Source organism: Dama dama, chromosome 9 (assembly GCF_033118175.1).
Source record: "Dama dama isolate Ldn47 chromosome 9, ASM3311817v1, whole genome shotgun sequence".
NCBI classification, from domain to species: domain Eukaryota; kingdom Metazoa; phylum Chordata; class Mammalia; order Artiodactyla; family Cervidae; genus Dama; species Dama dama.
Genome location: NC_083689.1, coordinates 103845296 through 103852910, shown reverse-complemented (window position 1 = coordinate 103852910; position 7615 = coordinate 103845296).

Here is a 7615-nt window from a genome sequence, read left to right as displayed (position 1 = left end):
GAAAAGTGGATTTACTCATTTTGTGTTTTTCATCCCATTTATAAAGCAAATTCTGTACAGAGCTGGGTTATGCTATATATGTGTGTGTGTGTTGGGGGTGGGGGATGTGTGTGTGTTCATTTCCAGGGCTTAGATTATCACAGAACCCATAGTGGCTCTTAATACATATTTCATATAGGAACAGAATTAATAAAACAAGTGACCAAGAAAAGTAAATGAGGAACTTTTTGATTTAAGGTATGTTGTGTTTTAATGGCAACCCTCTCAGTACTCTTCAACAGGAAAAACATTAAGCATAAAAGGGAAAAAAAAACCCACCTTTACGCTCGTAGCTAATGTATCCTTTAGACTCTCTTAGAAATGAAAAATCAAGGTCAAAACCAGAAGAGAATGTCTGCATGTATTATTAAAGACGATTGTGAAGGTCTTTCATAACCTTTCTTTACAAGGAACCAGCTGACTTATTTAAGAATGACAATCCAATTTAAACAATAAAAATGATGCCTGTTGTTTACCTTTAGTACAGTCAAGGAGCTCTATGTCCAGCATCAGAGATTTTTATTAAATTCTTCTGTGTTTCATCTAAGGCAGGGTTTGTAACAAAGGTGAACATGTTGAAAGCTTTGTTGCATCTCCATTTTAGAGCTGTGGGAGAGTATGTCCTCATGCAACAAATGGGCAAGGAGGAAGTGGGTCCTAAGCAAGGGTCCCACGTGCAAAGATCCCGAGGGTCAGTGAACTTCGGGAAAACCGGTAAAATGTAAACACTGGACACTTTGTGTGTGCTTAGTCACTCAGTCATGTCCGAATGTTTGTGACCCCAGGGACTGTAGCCCTCCAGGCTCCTCTGTCCATGGGATTCTCCAGGCAAGAATACGGAGTGGGTTGCCATGCCCTCCTCTGGGGATCTTCCCAACCCAGGGATTGAACTCAGGTCTCCCGCATTGCAGGCAGATTCTTTACCAGCTGAGCCACCAGGGAAGCCCAGACACTTTAGAGACACTTTAGAGATGAAAATTTTAGCAGAGACTAAAGCCTCATTGTTTTGTTTTCCTTTTTTTTTTTTTTTTTTTAAGGAACAGCTGTTGTTGTGCTGGAGGGCTTTCCTGGTGGCTTAGACCGTTAAGAGTCTGCCTGCAATGCAAGAGACCTGACTTAGATCCCTGGGTTGGGAAGATGCCCTGGAGGAGGGCAAGGCAACCCACTGCAGTGTTCTTGCCTGGAGAATCCCATGGACAGAGGAGCCTGGCGGGCTGCAGTCCGTGGGGTCGCAAAGAGTCGGACACATCTGAGCGACTCACACACACAGCACTAGAGCCTGGAACCAAAGATTCATTTTGTAGTCGTTCTTGCAACTGGATCTACAGTCATTTCTCTAAATTCTGGCCATGGATATCTAAGTGGAAGGTGTGTGACTTCCTCTAGGAGGAAGGTGTAAATATTTAAGAGAGTAAGAGGACTCTTTTGTACTCTGTCTATGCTTCTTCACACTTGCAGACCAGTCCTGGATGGATTGTTTACTTCTAGAACTATACACTTCTATTATGAGAAAGAATAAACTTCTGTCTTATTTATGGAGCTAAACTAACACCAACCAAAACAATGAGGGAAAAAAAGAAAAAAAAAAAAAAAGACAAGGCCTCTGATCTCCTGGAGCCTAAAGCACGCATGTTTAGAACACAAATTTCCTAAGGTTTAAGGAATCTTGGGCCCAGTAATCAGATACAGAGTTAAAAGCTATTGAATGAAACTGGACATAAATACTCTGCTAAGCACTTTTAAGAAATAAATCAGTCAACTCAATCTTTTCCTCTATGAACTCAATGTTTAATGCTCTGAGAAAAATATCTGATATTGATTTACTCTTTCCTTCTTTGAAGGCACAGATATCTTTCCTTTTTCCCACAACCATGCAGGTACTCAGTCTAAACCACACATCATATCAGGGTTTAAGAAGTTATGATTGGATAAGAGTTGATGTGAAGTAAATTGTTCTATTGCATTATATTTTCCCCTCAAAATTTCTAACATATTTAACTATATTAATCGGTTCAAGTCATAATATATAAGCTATTTTATATTTGGCTTACAAAGTGTCTTCTGAATTACAAATTCCTTATAGAAAAGACGTATGTATCATTTGCTTTGAGGTTATCACAGAATTGACAGTTTTAAAGGTTGTCTGATGCCGAAGAAATGGCCTTTCTGGTAATCAGGACATGTGCAGGTGAGGCTCAACAATGTTTCTTATTTTGTTGTTGTTTTCATTATTTTGAACATATATCTGAATTTTGCCATATTTGTTTTCTCATTTATAGATGTGTTATGACATCCCTTGTAAAACCCCAAGAGTTTCAGGGGTCGAGACAGCATGTGTAAAATTCAGGCTTACACTGTTAAAAGTACAAGAGATCTAGTCCCACACAGTCCTAAGTTTGTGCCCTGACTCGGCCACTTGGTGCTACGAGTTGAATGATTGGGGAAATAAAGTATCGGAGCTTCAATTTCTTCTTCTTTAAAACGGCATTAATAGCACCAAGCTAGTAAAATTGTTGTGATGTCTCTTCCATGTCTTAGCTTTCTTTTCTCTCTGTTGACTCCATTTTCAACAGTCTTCTGCAATATAGTAGTCATATCGGGTGAACAACATAGACACCATAGTACAGAAAATGTAACGATGACGGCTACCATTCCAGACCATCAGCATTTTTAAGAAAAAGATAATCCACTTTACGGACTGAAGTAAATTCAATAGCATGGCTGTCATCAGGCTGGTTTAGTTATGCATCTATGCCAGATCCCATGCCTTTGTTTAGGGGAGAGAGTACTATGCTTCACTAGGCAAGGTATATAACCTGAGACAGGGTTGGTATCAACCCCAAACAAACAATGGAAAATAATATCAGGGCAAAGTCAGTTTCCCAAAGGTACGTCAAGTTCTGACGGGCTGCAGGAGAGAAAGTCTACTGCCGTATTTACTATGAGCACTTCAAACAATTCATCATTTATTTTCAAAGCTAAAATTGCCCAAGTGAATTTAAGTCCTTTATAACCTTCCTTTGGCCTTTAACTTCTATGAAACATCTTTCCTGACAGATATCAAGCAACTTTCCTCTTGATTGATTTTCTACATGTCTTCTCTCTCATCTCTCTAGTCCCCATTTTTCTCCTTTCACTGTAAGTCCAAAATACATTTAAACATGTATACGAAAACACATATTTAAATGTTTAATAATATGACCAGGATTCTGATCATACTGTACCAGAAAGTTCAGTCTAATATTGAGTTAATTGATAACATTATTTGACAGACCAATTCCTATTTAATTTATGCTGGTTTGGCTACATTAAGATCATTATTGTAATTTTAGCTTTTTTAACGGTAACTGCTTATGAAAATGAAGATTACTAGATAATGTCTTCAAATTCTCTCTTTCATCTACTCTTCATTTTTCTAAGAACTATAGCTCTTATCTTTGTCTCGGTATTCAATTTTAAGAATAACAAACTGCGTGACATGAAGATGATTCAACAGCTATGAAAAAAAAAAATCTGCAGTTTTTGAAAGAGCGTCAACCTTGCTTCTCTAAATGGGGCTTATGTATCATCCCATTAATTGTTTAGATAATGAACCCCTTTCTCTGTATTTTCAATTTCTAATTCCCTGGTCATACAGATGCTGTATTGGCTTTTTCCTACTTGATTTTATCAAGTGTTTCACTCTGATAGCCATCATTTTACTTCCATTAATGTTTCCATAACATTAATTTCCCCAGTGCTTTTTCCTGCCTTTCCTTCTATGATATGCTTTTCATTATGCTATTCTTTTCACACACACGCAAAAAAAAAAAAAAAAAAAAAATAGAAGAAAGTACCTCAATTCACACAATATGCACTGTTTTATTCAGTTCAGTTCATTTCAGTCACTCAGTCGTGTCTGACTCTTTGCGACCCCATGAATCTCAGCACGCCAGGCCTCCCTGTCCATCACCAACTCCCAGAGTTTACTCAAACTCATGTCCATCGAGTCGGTGATGCCATCCAGTCATCTCATCCTCTGTCATCCCCTTCTCCTCCTGCCCCCAATCCCTCCCAGCATCAGGGTCTTTTATTAATACACTATATATCTAACCAGAGGTCAATATCCCTTCCTTTCATCCCAAGATTATCTATGAATGCATTCAATAAACATTTGAGAGGAGCAGGGGACTGGTATGAATTTCTGTATACATCAAGCATATACTGGGAGAAATGATTACTCAATCAAGCCCTACCCACTTTTACAAATAAGAGGTTTGTTCACATTCTATCCTGAATAGGAAAGGCCTGGGGGGAGTCTAGCTGGATTGGTGCATTGGGCACCGCAGCCTGAAAGATCAGAGTTCCTCCTACACGACGGGGAAGAATATGTCAAGGCTCCAGTCTTGCTAAGTACATTATCATATGTTTGACTTGAGAGAAAACACATGAACACACATTTACAAAATTATTGTAAACAGCTGAATAAAGCTAGTCCCAAAAATCAATATACATTAAGTCAAATAAGAAATGGGTCAAATATAAGTTGAATATATCAAGGGGACCTCTGAGAATGTATGTGATCGTGATTGAAATATTGTGTAATGGGTAGAATTTTGAAAAATAGAACTAGGAAGGAAGGGGAGGTAAAGAATGGAAATGAATAGAATGAAAAAGGATTTACAAAATTCTAGGAAACAATAATAGTGTTGATAAGAACATGGAAGGAAAATTCAAAAACAGAATTGTTTTCATCTCTTACCTCCATTATAATAAACAATGCTATATATTATATTATTGTTTGAAATATTTTCTGTCCCTTCTTGGGTGTGGCTTGTACTTTCTAATTCTGTGGATAACATACCTGACATGTGACTTATGGTATAATTTCATCATGTTGACTCAGAGTGGGTCATACGAATTGCTCTGGTCAATGACTTGGGAACATAAGTGAATGAATAACTTCCAAGTTAAAGCTTAAAACCTAGTTTGGGGTTGCCATATTTCTCTTATAACTCTCCTAAAAGACCAGCAGGATCCCAGATACATGCTGCTTTGTCATCTAGGTGACACAGAGCGGAGTTATAGCTGACCAACAGTGAACATAAAATATGAAAAATAAGTTTTTCTGGTTGTAAACCATGGACTTTGGGGGGATTATGTACTAGCCTAAACTGATTGCTAGAAATTTGTCAAGGGATTCTTCAAGAAAGAAGTGGCTTATGAGTGAGAACTTGAATAATAGATAAGATTTTCACAAAAAAGAAATTATTAGGTAATGTCAAGAACGTGAGAAGATGGAAATAGCAAAAGCATGCATTAATTTTTATAGTGCAACTGTTTTAGCCACGCGTTCCAGGAAACCAACTCACTCAGAAGGACAATGCAGATAGTGGAGTGAAGCTTATTATACCGGCGGGCCCAAGGCAGAGTCTCCTCTTAGTCAAGGACCCTGACCAGCATTTGTGAAAATCTTGTATACCCCATGTGTATGTGTCCGAACCTACCACCCCAAATTCCTTGAGACTTACATAAACAAAGGGTAAATACAATCCCAATAACCCCATCATTCATGTGCCATGTGCTTAGACAGTTAAACAATTAGTCAATAATCAATAAGCCCGAGGTTACATTCCGACAGGTACAGAAAAATTGATGGCCTGTCTGGAGGAAGGGGTGATTAGTGTGTGTGTTCTCTTAGGCAAACAGTAACCTGGACACGATCTTCAAGGGTCCCCTGTCCAGAGGGGGTCTTATCCTTCTATTGTCATTTCCACAGGCACTAAACACAGAGTTCACAGTCTATTGGAGAGGTGGCCGAGCGTGGTCAGCGTGGACAGGCCCGAGGTGGAGCCCAGGCCCTGTGAACTCCTTCTTCACAACGAGTAACAGAGTTTCGCTAAAAACAGATTTTTTTGTCTCAAATTACTTAAATTAATTTCATCTACCTATTCATGAATAATGTTTAATTAAAATGTCCTATTTTAAAAACAGCGATCAGTACTAATAATGTTCTTCCTATCCAAACTTTTGATAACCTTTAAATTTACTAAAAAAAAAAGTTCATTATCAATAATTATTCACAAGTTAATTGGTATAAAATTTGAGGAATATTATTCAAGAGTGTGCAACTGGCTTATTAAGAATCAGCCATACACTTGAGAGCAGTAAAGATTTTAACCAGATGAATAGAACAGAAGATAATTATTTCAGAATGGTTATGAAGGAAATTAGTCATGGTGTGAATCAGTAAAAAGGGTTACACCAAGTGTTAAAAGAATATATGATCATAATCTCAGTACTGTGAAGCTTGTGGATATTTCCAAAACGTTTTATTTTTCTTTTATTTCCTTTTAATTATAAAAGTGATATATTTCAAGGTACAAATTTAAAGAGGATAATAAGGTGAAGAGTAAAAAGCAAAAGTTCCCCAAAATGCACCATCCCTCTCCTCTACACACACAAGACTTTTCACTGTCCATTCCCCTCACCCCACAACGTAAACACTGTTGCGTTCTGGCCTGGTCCTGAGTCAGGATGAGGCAGCCAGGGGGAGAAATGAGCTTTGAGAAGAAGCTGGCCTTCAGCCTTGCATAGAGTAGCATGACTGGAAAGAGCCCCAGAAGTCATGACTATCTGGGACCTAGATCATGTTCACATAAGCCCCTGTAAGGACCCAAGTTCTCAAGCAGCCAGATGGTTCTGGGTGACTGCCCATAGATGTTTCCGTTACAGGACGGACTCAAGATGGAATATATTATGTGACTGCTTACATGAGATCGCTAGGTAATACAACTGAAAATGTTTTCAATTTTAGTTTCACTAAACATTCATTAAACGTAGTGTACATAAAGTATATATTTCCAGGAATATTTCATTTTCAAAAATGGAATTATCTAGGATTACACTCAGGATGGTTAATGACCAGAAGTATCAGAGAAAGAAAGTAACTGAAAGGTTAGGAGATCAAATTGCCAACATCTACTGGATCACAGAAAAAGTGAGGGAATTCAGAAAAATGTCTACTTTTGCTTCATTGACGATGTTAAATTCTTCGACTATATGGGTCAGAAAGAACTGTGGAAAACTCTAAAAGAGAGGGGACTACAAGACCACCTCACCTGTCTCCTGAGAAACCTGTGTGCATGACAATAAGCAACAGTTAGAACTGGACATGCAACATGGACTGGTTCCAAACTGGGAAATGAGTATATCGAGGATGTATACTGTCACCCTGCTAATTTAACTTATGTGCATCATGCAAAATGTTGGGCTGGGTGACTCCCAAACTGGAATCGAGATTGGTGGAATCAACAACCTCAGATATGCAGATGACATCACTCTATATGCAGAAATTGAAGAAGAACTAAAGAGCCTCTTGATGAGAGTGATAGTGAAGAGTTAAAAAGCTGGCTTCAAACTCAACATTCAAAAAATGAACATCATGACATCCAGTTCCATCACTTCATGGCAAATAGACAGGGGAAAAGTGGAAACACTGACAGATTTTATTTTCTTGGGCTCCAAAATCACTGAAGATAGTGACTGCAGCCACAAAATTAAAAGACCTTGGAAGAAAAGCTATGACAAACCTAGA